The sequence below is a fragment of the Rhynchophorus ferrugineus genome, unplaced genomic scaffold, assembly GCF_030347505.1.
Source record: "Rhynchophorus ferrugineus isolate W39M unplaced genomic scaffold, kcgeb_rfMv2 rfM6, whole genome shotgun sequence".
Lineage (NCBI taxonomy): Eukaryota > Metazoa > Arthropoda > Insecta > Coleoptera > Curculionidae > Rhynchophorus > Rhynchophorus ferrugineus.
In genome coordinates this window covers 9808532-9823803 of record NW_027472585.1, presented here as the reverse complement: position 1 = coordinate 9823803, position 15272 = coordinate 9808532, and positions in this window count along the sequence as shown.

The following is a 15272-nucleotide window of genomic DNA, read 5'->3' as shown; positions in this document are numbered from 1 at the left end:
AACCAATTTTCACTAGTAGGCAGATATTATTTTTTGTATGTGATGTCCAAATGATTCTGATGAAGACGTCCAATGATGATTTAATTCTATTCGCCATTTCTTAATCCACTAGCTAATGTTATTGACACCTGTTTGTAACATATTTGCAATAGACCAAATATTATTACTTGTAGCAAGTAGTGCAATATCATCAGTAAATATGGCTATCGTTTCTCCATCACATTTATGGTTCCAAAGATTCTATCTTGTATATCCCATTGAGTGTGTATTTCTAAATTCAAATTGGTAAGTATGATTGGGATATTTATTTATGAGTATGACTCAGAAATGCTTTGTGGCATTGTCACATATCGACTCAAAATCAGACTCAGAAGTGAGCTCGCGTAGCACCCACTTTGCTGAGAGATTGCCAGAGCTTTCTCATACCCAAATATTCGTGAATAATATGATCGACACGTTCAATTGATATCTTGAGACTGTCTGCTATTTCACTCAATTTCAATTTACGTTCATTCAAAATCATTTTGTGGATTTTTTAAATGTTTTCGTCGGTAACGGCCTCTTTTGGGCGTCCACTGCGTTCACTGTCTTCGGTGCTAATTTCGCCACATCTAAACTTAGCATATTAATCGCAATAACAAAAGTTGCATCTTTTGAGGGTTAAGGCTAACTCAAAAAGATTTGGATTTAATTCTAGTAGCGCCATCTATGTGTCAGTACGGGGACTTTTCAATTGGCCTGTTATATAGGGAGCAATGCCAAAGAGAGCAATTTGGCAATTTGACAAGCATAAAACCGATGTTTCAAATGTATTTAGGAATGCTGTTAATGTCCCATGGTACTTTAAGAATAGTGATGTCCATAGTAAGATTTGAAAATGTGTACTATTAAACAGACCATTCAAAGATTTGTCCTCTTCATAGCCTCACATGACAAACTTGGGTACTCATGTTGATTCACTCTAGTTTTTCAACAGCGGGAATTGGACAAGACAAATGAAGCGGAATAAGCCTTTTGACTTAAGAACTCTCTAAACCAGAACGTCAAGTGTAGTACAACAACAACAACACAAAAGCGTAGTACAGTGAAAGTGTACACGTTAAAATTGGTGGAACCTAAATTGAACTACAATTATTACTTTTTTGACATATGATTTGTTTCGTCTCCAAAGATAAATTCGTCAGGAAACAAACTAACTGTTATACATTACAGCTTATTTTTAACTGCCAATAGATGCATATTTGGTCAAGTAAGATATATTTTTGAACTTGAAATCTTATAATACCATGTTAAACAATCCAATGATGATGACATATTCTTATATATCTCTTACTGCATTTCATTACAAATATTCTTGTTATTTGTTACTTTTACGTTTTAACAGGACCTTATAATTAAAATCCGAAAATAACGATTCGAAAAAGGAATAAAAACTGAAATTTACACTAATTAAGTTTGACTGCGAACAGACTGAAAAGGCGCAAAATAATATTCTTTTACGATGTTTTTCGATGAACGGCATCATAAACCATAAGAAACGAAACTATTTCGAGACGATTTTCGTAGGATACATTAATACACAACACTTCCGGATTTGGTACATGCGCACATTAGCTCCATTTAATTTTAATACAGAGAATAGTCCGAGTTTGGCGTATGCGTATATACAGCTTCATTTACTTATGTTTTATAGTAATTATTAGATTTAATGTCGAATATATTAAGCTGGTAAATATGTTCAAGAAGTAAATAAAAATGGTAAAATGTTGGGTATTGAATAAAACGAAATAATAAAAATACAATTATATATTAAGTCCAGCTATTCTATTTTTATAGAAGCATCATATTACACGTCATCATTATTTTTTATAAATAAAAATACATAAATATGATAAATAATTGATTTAATGTTGACCTATAAATAGGGATATAAACATTGAAAAAATTTTTAAATAACACATTTTGTTTAAAAAATTATAGAATAAAATAAAATGGTAAAAATATTGTCTATAAGCCTTTCTATTTTTATAAAAACACCATATTTAAATAAAATATATATTTGAAGAATTAACAAGAACCATGTAAATAAATATTACCTAAAAAAAAGACCGAAATCCTTTAGATTACATACAGCCAATATAGTTAAAACCAAACGAAAACGCCACCACTATACATGGAAGCAGTAAAATTTCCTTAAAAGAAAAAAAAGTATAAAATAATAAGTAAAATTTTCTTCTTCACAAACCCCATTAATGAATATATTATTTACCTATACTCTTATATAATTATGTATTTTATTTTCCTTGTCACTAGATCATTAGGGTGTAGTTGGTAGTTCTATATTTTGTTCATTTTGTGGCGGTCGCCACGGCTCTTTTGGCCACCACGCATTCACCTACAAGAAGTTCAAAGGTTGGCAAGGCGGGTGGATTGGTACCATGCAGTTCCAGGCTATAAAAGACCATAACGACGACGTCTCGCTCTCTTTTCTTTTCTCCATCCCCTTGTAAGAGTACTTCCTACACCATAACCCAATATTGTGTCAATTCTCCCATCGACCACATGTATCATTCAATGTTCAAATAAACAAGTTTTATTGAACCAGTGTTTTTAGTTCTCGTGCAAATTCCTTCCAAAAATAGTAGTGAGTGTTCGGATAAACAATCGCATCGACAGCCACACATTTCGACCGTCCGACCAGGCGAACATTCCTACAATTTGATCCAGGTGTAGTTTTATTCACTGTATACTGTTTTTACATGTTAGCAAATTGCTATATAATTTCTTCTTTTCTGATTCTCTGAATTTCATATTCTTCCACTTTTACTCTCAACAAATTCTAGCTACATCTTAGCTATAAAGTAAAATTTAATTTTGTTTAAAATAAATGCCTAATTATTACCAGATACTACAGTTTTTGCTACTCTTCTTGATGAACAAACCACATTAATGTTTTGACTACTTCCAACACAACAAGAATCATTTTCTTCTCTGTTCTTGTTATCATTAAATTTTGGTATATGTTGATACCTATTTCAGGCCATTGAAAATGATGTGTTACTATAAATTTTAACCTTACATTCTGTACTTGACCTTGTTCTTTCATATTTTAAAATCAATATATGTTAGACCACCAAGAATAACACAACAAATTAATTATTATTACTATAGATTTGTTAATGCAAAACAAAATCTAAATATTCTGGATTTTTTTGTTGTTTCCATCTGATCGACCGTACCGATCCACTCGAAACGAATGGACCGCCATAGACAATATAGTTTATGGTTTTGCAGGAGAGTGAGCATGCGCCAAATCCGGAGATGTTGTGGAGTAATGCATTCTGATTTTCATTCGTAAGCCCGACGAAAAACTGGGCCACCGACGCCGAGAACAATGGACGCGCTTTCGTTGACCACTACAGACTCCGAACGGCTCCAGATCAAATTCGTGAGCTGAAGCCTGTCAATTTCCGGACTCGGACAATAGGCAAAAGTAGAACGGATCATTTGCCGTCGAGATAAGAAAACACGAAACAACCGCCGATTATCTTTTATTCACTGCAAAATTAACTATGGGATTATTTATTTTACTGTTTATTTATTTTTTTGAAAACATCTTTATTAGATATGATTAGTACAATCTTAATTATAAATCAATTTATTACGACATTTCATTTGTATTCACAAGCAAGACAAGTGCGAGATAAATACACCAATATGTATTCCTTTATTATAAAATTATAATAAGTTAAGCTACAGTTTATATTAAAGCTATACACCTTATATAAGTTCGTATGATTTGGTTCGCTTTAATCTTCTGATATACTGCGCGTTGTCCAGTAGTTGTATTGCTTCCACGTTAGTATGATTTAGTAATCTTCTTTCGTGTTTCAAGGCGAAATCTTGGATAACTTCGCAAGTCCATTTGATTTGCAAGTTATAGTGCAGATCTTCTTTGGTTACGTAGCGGTAGGCATTGGTAATCAATCGAAGAAGAACCTTGTTTTGACAGCGTTGTATAACTAGTTAATTTGAATTTTTAGTGCAACTCCATATTTGCAACCCATAGGTCCAAATTGGCCTTATAACTGTTTTATAGATCAACATTTTTGATTTTAGATCAAGCTGAGAGTATCTTCCGACTAACTAGTTGTTTCATTTTGGTTCTAATGTGTTTTGCTTTTTGTTTAACATGATGTTATTCACAAATTTGAGATTAGACATTTTTTAAAACGGTTTACTAATATAGTATCTACAAAATCAAGTAACAGTTGGGCTTCAACACTGTTATTTTCCATCAAATAATGTTTAATTAAAACAAACAATATTCTTTCCTACCTATTGTTTTGAAGCATTGTTTCACTAGGGGTGTTGTACCCTTTCAACCAATAAAAAAAATAGTATTGTCTCAAGTTCAGTACTTATCCCAAAACCATGGAGGACTATAAACTCTGGTGCCATCTTCGGACGAATACAATCATTTGTTGGGTCGAGATGATTTTATAGCCTATTTTTCCGAATTTTAGTAACTATCTAGAGTGCATTTAACATAGGTTTCATACTATGTTCAAGGTCAAAATCTGTCAAACGCAAAAGTCAAGAGTTTTGAACTTAGAGGTCATAAGAGTCTACTTCGCGGGACGCACTGAAATTGCAAAATTAATTGCCGGTTCTTCTAAACTATATGTATATTTCAGGAATGTAATGTATACAGAATATTTTTTGTTGGGGTCATAAAATGACCTAAGATATCCCTATAAGTTCAAGTTCTGCTTTTGATGAGTATATTGATACAAATGTCGTCTATCTTATAACACAGGGTAGTTATTCCATCTGGACAGCTTATAATAGTTATGAAAATTGCTTTTGAGCATCGATTGCCCTTTCGTCCGTCAGTTTACCATTAAAGATCTTTGAAATGGCGTTGTTTTTACTTAAATTACCATGGAACCCGTCACGGGAATGCTTTTCTAAATCTTGGTGACTCCACATTCCAATAATCTACGTCTAATGCGTCTACTACGAAACTGAGCCACTGTAATGCGACATTGGTGGCTATTCTCCCCGAACTGCAAGCTTTAGTACGTTTAAGTTTAAACTATGTTAACATGCAGCAACTGCAGTTTGCCTTTGGTGGCCTTACACCTTAAACTGTGATGATCGTGCTGAGAATCCCCGGATTAGAGGTGTTTTTCAAAACTTTATTTTTTTACTTGAAATAGTTTATGGCTAGGGGTCGTTGAACATCTTAAATTCTCCTTTTGTGCCACGTTACAGCTTCAGCTGCGATGCTTCTGCCTGAACTCGACTTAACTAGCCCAAGAAATATTTGCCACTCCAACTTCAACCTGTCTTCTTGATTTAATTCTGGTTAATTGAATTGATTCAAAAGATAACTATGATCTCCCGAAATCCCGTGAAAAGATTTGCAGAACAAAAACTATTAATTTACTTAACTATTTTATTCAAGTAAAGAGGCGGCGACTTGTTTAATTTCGATACAAAGCGACAGTAGGGGTTTTTATGTATTAGAAAATAGATCAAATAAGCAAGGTGGATATTAAGGACAGGACGAGCAGGATAAATAATGTATGTAAATAATATAATATATATTAACCAAATTAAATTAAGCTAAAATATTTAATAAAGCGAAAGAATAATCAAAAATTAATCTAAAGTATCGCTATAAAATCAACTCCAAATGTTGATAAATTGGTACAAATATGATCTATAATATATTAAAAGTAATATTATATAAGATATATAAGCAAAAAAAAGCAAAATCAAGAACTTAATTTTGAAACAATCTCTGAACTTTTTTATAAACTCAATTTTATCTATAATATAATGAATTATTCATAGTATTGAACGCGTTTTTGCAAATTGATGAAATTTGCCCAAATATCTGCTTGGTGGTTTGACAACATTCACAGCTGCTTATTTATTATCACTTACTATATTAAAATTACAATTAAAATCTGAGGGAGGTTCTTCATTAATTATAGTCAAATAATCACCTTTTAAACGAAATTTGACTGTTGCTTCAAACCAAAGCATATCACCTAAAGATACCTATATATCAAACTAAAGAATAATGAAAGTGTAAACGATCTATTTTTAACATGTGTAAATAATAAACAAGACATCATCAAAACTATAGAAGAACATAGAACGTCAACAATCTGGCCGTGGCCAATAAGTATTATTAGATATTTTCCGTTATATAATATAATCATCCTAATATGTAGAAGATCATTTCAGTAAGTGATCTGCTATACAACTTATAATCTAAATCTTATTCTAGGTACTATTCTAACTTATTTTAAAGTATATCCTAACTTATTCTAAAGACAATTCTAATTTAATCAAGAGATTATTAAATCTCACTCTATGTGTCTATTAATCAGTTGGCATGGTAGTTTGCGTTTGTGCCTACGCACCTCACTGTCATTGCGCAGATTTAACTGTTTGGCGAGTGCATTCGGATGCAGTAATAGTCTTTCAGAGTACTTCTCACTAGCACTTCGAATGACACACGTTATAACTATTTTTTCAACCCCGAGCTTACCTGTAACTTTTAAGTCCATTTAAGGAGGGTTTACGTCCAACAATATTTGCAAGTCGTGATTCTGAGACTTTCTAGGGTGTTTTATTTAAATATTACATATATTTTCATATTAATTGTTGAATGAGGAGAATGTGATGTAGATACATTATATCTAATATCTTAAAAAATTAATATTTTTGAGTGTATTCTCATTTACACATCAATTTAACATTCCCTAAACATGATAATTTTAGATTAGACAATGTTTTGTGGTTGTGGCGGAAAATGTATCATTTAAGGGTTAACTGTATTTAAACAATACATTTTCTTTAATTTTTTAATTTCCCGCTATAAATATCCCTGTTTGGAGAGCCCTCTGGCGACTTAGACGCATAAATCTTGGTTACAACTTTATATATGAGAGATCGAATTTCATGTCTCTCTATTTCATGCAAATAAATGACACCGAGTAAAATATCATTCGTGGCAAATAAATGTCAAGTGTATCATGATCATTAATCCTCATGACATTATAATTACGACCGATAGATGGCATGATAAAAATTAATTCCCGGACCTAATATACATATATCCTTTATTACATTTTAAATTAGACTAATATGACTTCATAATCTCGATGGTAACATATTAAAACAAAATTTCTATGTGGTTTTCGTCGAACAACAGCATAAAGCACGCAAACTTTACGGCTTCGGAGAAGTTTGTTGTTCCGAAGGAACTGACGATTGTTTTTTTTTTTCCCGTAGCTTTCGAATGGTCTCTTTGATGTAGCCGATTTTTTAGACTGAAAACATTAGCATTTTAAATAAAGGTAATTTCATGCCAAAATCTGACCGTTTATGAGTCCGAAGACGTATCATTTATGCTGGAATCGGTATCGAATCGTTCGATTATCTGTTTTTTATAACGAATAAATAAACTTCCTAATAATTATTCAATTTAATGTATTGGATACTTTTTGCTAAATATATCTAGCTATATTGACCATGTGGGTTCTGGGAAGTATGCCAGAATGTATTTGTCTAAAAAAATTGCCATTTTGTTTGCATTGAAACGCTTTCACTTAAAATTCCTAATATCATCTTTTAATCAAGTTTGCATTGTACTTTTGATGCACAGTATAATACGGTTTTGTATTTATTTGTCGATCAAAACAACAACAATGCTTATATTTTTATTTTAGGTGTGGTAAATAATAACAAGTTTTCTAGGTATTCACCTTTATAACCAGCATATTTTACAGGGTTAATTTGAATAGAAGCAAAAAAGATTGAGGGTTTTTGTTAGAACACCATCAAATAAGTATTCCAAGCGTTTGAATGGAAACTTGCTCAAGAACAATATATATGCCATCTCTAATAAAAAAAATGGAAATTTTAATAGAATTTCATTTCATATATTAAGAGAGTTAAAGTATATTTAGAAAAAGGGAAAAGTATTACAATAAAGAAAAAAGTAAGAGCTTTTTATATTACAAATGGTGTAAACAATTTTAAATATATTTTTCACTATTTGTCTTAAAAATGTACTTACTACTATTTTTAGTTTAAAGTTCAGAACACATAATATATTCCCACAAAAATAGTTCTTATACATTCTTTTTTAGATAATTATCTTTCCTAACTCAATATACTTTATTTGTATAATTATCTTGTATATATATCTTATTATTGTAGTTTTAAAACCTTTTTTTTATAAAACAAGTATCCATCAGTTAGAGTATAGAAGTGAGTGCATATCTATTAAATATTAAAAATATAATAAAAAGCACAAGTAACTTACAGGAAACAATCCACAATGTATACAGAAAATGAAGCGAAAATGTAACATTCATCTAGTAGAACTATGATTTTCACCTGTTCGGATCACTTGACATTATTTTAGTTAAAACATTCTGAATAAGCATTGATTAAAACTGATTCTGTTAGAATATTTTCAGTTACAACATATTTATTACAACCTTTTTCCATAATTTTCCCAAACCTTTTCATCCACATACTTCTTCAGACTTTCAAAAGTGGGTATCAGTCAAGTTATGTTACATTTATTGCTCGTTAAACTTGGTAGGAGATTATACCAATTATTTCATTTCAATATGATCATTGTTTAAAGCAAAATATGGGTTGAAAGGAAATAAGGTTATGGCAGGAAGAGTGTGTGCAACAAAATATGTTAAAATAATTGCATGCACAAGAGTGATCTAGTATGGTGGTTTATTGAGTATATGTTTTTGTAAGTATAATTGTATTTGTTCTTTAGGATTTATGCCAAATAGTACTTACAAATTGTTGCCTCTGCAATTTTCAATGAAAATCTTAAAATTAAATCGGCAAATTGATCGCAACAATTTAACTTCCGGCTAGTATTTGATTGACTTTGATAGCAGAAATAATTAATATTGGAAAGATAATATTGAACACTCGATTTTTTTTATTACATATATTATAACTTTATATTTGGAAAATGCATTTGACAGATAAACTAGAGGAGAAACAGTATCGGTTAAATCAGAGCAAAGATAAGTGATAAAGTTCGAAGAATAATTCAAGTAATAAAACGATGCTGTCCTTGCAGAACCAAAGCCAGCAGGAGTAAGACAGAACCAAAGTTTCAGCTATTCTGTTATTAGAATTAATGAATTAAATAATCGAGTAATCTTAAATAGACATAGGAGGACTTCATAGGATATACAAAGTATGGAAAACAGTAATATCGGTAGAAGATTTTGCAGATTGCAGAACTGATAAAGTTTTACACAGGCGAAATATGATACTATGTACATATGGCATAACAATGTATAAAAGCAAAACAAAAGTTATGGTGATGGGACAGCCAGAAACAACAGATATCCAAATTGAGGGTGACATAGAATAAAATAAAATAAATAAATGCATTTAAGTATCTGGGTTTCAAAATCCAAAACAATAGATGCCAGAAGATGAAAATTAATGCCAAAATTGGATAAAAGCACGAGCTACTACTGCATAAATGGCAGATTCATTTATAGAAAGGAGATGTGAAACAAAATTAAAATGGAAATATATAATGCAATTTACAAGGCAACTCTAACTTTGGGTTGTGAGACGTGTGGATTATTAAAAAGAAATAAAAAGAAGATTCAAGCGGCAGAAATGAAATACCACTAAAAAGTTATGGTTGTAACAAATACAAACAAGATGAGAGGCAATGAAATAAGAAATAAACACGGGGGATGTAAGGCAGAAAAATATAATATGGTAAGCAAGGATGGAGACGAGACGGAGGGAAGAAAAATCAGACGGTGATCTAAGTGAACTTGGATTGAATGCATTAAAAAAACCTCAAAATAAAGGCTGAAGCAATAACACTTAGCAAGGAGAAAAAAATAGAAGAATTTATACACACAGGAAGAAAGGAATATAGTATAACGCTTCATATTACCAAAAAGGTTATAAGTACAAATAAAGTTGTTTTACTTGACTAAAAAGGAATAAAATTCCATATACGTCTTATTAAAAGCAGAACAATTTTTTTTTGAAAGAATCATTAAATATAAGAAAAGTTAGCGACAAAAAAACAGTGATCAATGATGGCCTAACTTAAAAATCCGTTTAATTCATTTAATGACACGCTCTAATATCACATTCCGTATCCCGGTCAATCAATAATCAATTAAAGCGATATGATTAATATGATAAAACACGATCTGACATTATAAATGCGACATGAAAAAAAAACATATTAAACAACTTTAGAAGGAAGTTCGTTAATATATCCGGCTGAATATCTTCGACCGTTCAAAAGAACTTCCTGCGCCATTGTAAATCCCTTGAAATCGAGAAAAAGGTCGTCTGCACCTTGTAGGTCTTCATAAGGTCGCGTCAGTCGAGTCGACTGAATTTTTTAAATAATTATTATTAACACAAATAAAAATTATCTGTTTATCCTAATAGGTTATAGTTTAAAATTACAAAGTACTTATTCTACGATAGACGCCCTGGGCTTAACATCTGTGTCATTGTATTCTCAAATTCTATTAGTTCGAATGGTTTAACTCTCTTTAAACTTATTCCAAAGCCATCATTGTCTAGGAACTGGATAAACTCAACATTGATGTACAAATAGTACCTATATTCATGTCTTTTGACCGAATGTCTATAGGCACATTAGTCCTTGATAACGTTATCCACAGTTTCTATAGAGATTATATTTCTTTCTATATTTCTTCTGATAGAGATATACAGATATTGTCATTACTAGTACCATAGAGCATCAACACTACCTCGCAGTACCTTATTTTTGAATCTTTGATATTTCTATTGCTTTAGCTGGTACAACATCAGACTTCAACACCATAGGTTAACACTAGTTTCAAGATTCAAAAAATGGCTGGTAAATCAAAAGCTTCTTTTATACTAACAAAGTTCAGAAAGGGGCTCCCTTGTAATATGTAGAAAAGGATTTACTAAAAGAGTGCGTTGTAGTTTAAATTTACATTCTACGATAATGAAATAGTATAATACAAAGACTATACAAAACAGGTCAATTCAAAAGATGCGTGTATATATTTGACAGCTGTCGGATCATTAGTTTATGAATTATAGCATTTTGAGTAAAGCAACTTTTGTTATTGTGAAAAAAATGGATAAAAAGGAATTTCTCGTGTTGATAAAATATTGATTTTGGAATGGAAAAATAAAGTTGACGCAAAAACTTGACAATAACAATGACCCAGGAAAATCAACCATCAAGAATTGGTATGCTAAGTTTAGACGTGGTAAAATGAGCACTAAACGTGTGGTGAACGCAGTGGGCGCCCAAAAGAGTTTGTTAGCGACGAAAACATTAAAACAACCCACATTATGTTTTTGAATGATCATGTATATCATATCATTCACGAATATTTAGGTATGAGAAAGCTCTGTGGAAACTGGGTGCCGCGCAAGCTCACTTTTGACCAAAAACAACGACGTGTTGATGATTTGGAGCAGTATTTGAAGAGGATCAAGTGTTATAAACCCGAGTTTTTGCGACCATATATGACAATGGATGAAACATGGCTTCATCATTTCACTACGAAGTCCAACCAACAGGCACCCGAGTGGACTGCATTTGCAGAAAAAGAAAGTGCTGCTTCACCAAGACAATGCACCTTGTCACAAGTCATTGAAAACGATGGCTAAAATCCATGAATTGGGCTTCGAATTGCTTCCTGATCCACCGTATTCTCCAGATCTGGCCCCAGCGACTATTTCGTGTTCTCAAATCTTAAAAGAATGCTCGCTGGGAAGAAATTTTCGTCGAATGAAAGGACGAATAGTACTACAAAAATGGTATCGAAAAGTTGAAGGATCGCTATAATCAGTGTATAAGCCTTGAAGAAAATTATGTTGGATAAAAAAAACTAATTTTGCTAAAAATTTGTGTTTTACTATGGTAGGCCGAGGGCCTTTTCAATTGACCTGTTAATACTGTATGAAAGAATAAATTATAGTAATTTAAAAAGCTGCAAAATCACTTAATAAAACTAGAATTTAAATACTTAACAATTAATATAAATGCGTGGTAAATGTAAGACTGTTACAGTGCGAATATCCGAACAAACTTCTCATAAGATCGCAGCTGTGACAACGCTGCTTCCTAGACGAGAGTTCAGACAGTGCGAGCACGTATCGGGGTTTCCATATACGCCAATAGGAGCGCCATCAAGCTGAATCTTCTTCGGCCTTACCATTTCGGTCCATCCGGCCGCTTTGTAGTCGCCGGCTTTTGGATCGAGATAGCGGCGAGACGTTTTGAATAAATTCGGGAATAGATCGTCGCGCAGCATCTCTCCGTAGTTGCGTCGGTTTCCCACAAGGTCCAGGACTTCTTATTCGTGCCGTGGAAATTAATTTTCTTCGGATAACAGGACTTTTGAATAACAACCGAAAAAATTTACGTGAGAAACAGCCATGCACAAATGCACCGCGTTATTTAAATTGCATGTAAAAATCGATAAAGATTCATTTATATTCTCTAGGTGCGTCTCGGTGGGTCATCTTGAATTGAAAATATTTTTGATAAAAAGAATTTTCATCAAATAAAACCGTCAACGTTTTTTGAATTAAACGTATTTTGAATATTCCGACAAGCATTTAGGTCATAACAGAATATACTACCAATTTCTATTCTAGTACACGACATCTACAACATTACATTAATTGAAACAGTATTTTAAAGTAATAATGTCAAAAAATTAAAAATATGTATTAGGATAAATTTAGATTGAGCAAAATATTGAATCGTATTTATTATTTTAACTCATAGAAGAGGCGCGGCAAAAGTCCCGCTACCATTTGGATTCCGCGCCATCTTGGTTACGAGATGTTTAGTTCAGTTTCGCATTAACCACTGTGTTGTGTAGACGTCATTTTATTATGGATAAATACATTCCACAAGATTCTAAATGATCTTAAGTAATCTTAATTAACCAAAGAAATTTATTTTGACAGCGTTGTATTACTAGTCAATTTAGTGGATCACAACATGTATCTTTCAAGTCCAAATATGTTGTTATATGTTATGGCTTAAAAAAATATCTTTGATCTTAGGTCAGTATGGGAATATTCTTCGGTTATCAAGTGCTCATTAGTACTCAGCTTTTTATAAAATATATGATGTTTTGCATGCTGTTATGATGAATTTATTATGCAGTCTATATAGAAGCCGATATAAATAAAAACATAAGTTTGAAGAGAACTATTAATACAAGAGTGACGATATCCGTAGAGTGTAGTACGAGAATTTGTGTTCGATTACTTCTTAACATATATTTGTTAGCTAGTTTTTATCAAATAACTAGCTGTTCTGGGCTACACGGTGTTGTTTTTCAAATTGGGTAAACTGAATAAGGAGAAGAAAGAAGCACACATGCTGTATGTTGTTTCTTTATTAATTTCAAAATACTTGTAGGTATAATCCTGTAAAGATACATATACAGTGTTTTTATTGACTTAAGATATTTTATATAAAGTACAGAATTCTAAGGAATAATCATAAAGTTCTTCGATAGTTATTGTATTGACGTTTAGATCAGCTCAATAGAGAAGCTGATTAATTAAAATTATAATATTACGTAATTACTACAGAGAGAAGGTAAACTGCCGTCGGCGTCAGCATCAATACTGAAATGAAACATTAATTTTTAGAAAATTCTTGTAATTAAAGTGATATTCTATATTTCTCAATTTGGTTTCTGTACCTCTCGATTTTATAATAACAAATGTTGCAAGCAATGCTTTCTAAGCGCAAAATTGAATGTAAGATCAAGTCTTTTTCTCAACCTGATTATTAACCTATGATATTATGGATGTGAGGCAAGATCGAATTTTAGATTAAACTGTTATTGTTAAATATGTTGCATACATATTTTATTTGTTCAGTTCAATAGATTGCTTTTCATAATTTCAAAAATGTATTAGCGATAAGTAGGTTAACATTTTATCGTTCTTTATAACGAACAATCTATTTTTACGTTTCTGTTTCTATTAAAATTAAGTGCGTATTTCCTAAATTAATATTAAAACAGTACTTTTGCTAAAATTAAGAGTCAACATTTATACTCTATACAAGTTAGTATTATTTGGTTTGCTTTAATCTTCAGATTTCCTAGGTGTTGTGCAGTAGCTATGTTATTTCAACGTTGTTATGATTTAGTCATTTTATTTTATGATTTAATACAATTTCTAACAAGAGTTGATTTAATAATTTCGAGGTCATCATGTAACTCTTCGTTGGCTGCCTAGAGGTTTTTGTTCAATTTTGTTTTGGTAGCGTTTGATTACTACTCGGTTTAATGATTGTCTGTGTCGGTTTTCATACCGTGAGGTCATGTTGGTTTTACAATTTACTGACACACCAATCTCTTAGGTTTTAGGAGAGTGTCCTCCGACTAACCAATACAGTTCTTTTAATTTGAACTTGATAAGCTCTGATTTTTGTCTAACGCGATATATTTAAAAGAGTGAAAAATGAAATATGATTGAAAATTGTTCAAATGACTTGCTAGGAGAGGCAGTACATAAGAAATACAGGGAGCGAGCACGATTAAGTTGCAAATGGAGAAGATAGGGGGAGAACACCATAGGCGTGGCGCTGTAGTTTGCATTGTTACAAATTTTAAGTTAATTAATTTTAATTAATTTTTTGTTAAGATCACAAATTTGAATCTATTAAAAAAGTTAAATATGATTTCAATGCTCTAGAGCAAATGCACTACTTCACCCAGAGCAGACGTTCAGGATATAATTTAATACTACTTTGTACAATAAGTAAAAAAGAACTAGAGTAGTAAATTTAAATATGCTCTTTCAACTATAGAATTCGTTGTCTTACTCGTTGAGATTTAAACTGAAAGAAAATGTTAATCAAAATGATATATGTAGGACAAAAAGTTACGGGACTACTTAACAATTATTTATACAGATAATAGGTACAGATATAACAAAAAGTAAGTCATATGTTAAAAATACCCTCAAGAGTAAAACTTTAAATTATGGGTATTACAAAAATCGTTTGATGACCTTAGATTAAAGGTATCGTAGTATTTACCAATTTACTACTTGCAATTCATTCAATTAATATATCACTACCGGAAAATAGTAGGTAGTTCTGTAAGATATAAAATTGAAGGCTAATTAGTTAACTACGTTTTACTAATATAATAAGAATTGATGTATGTTAA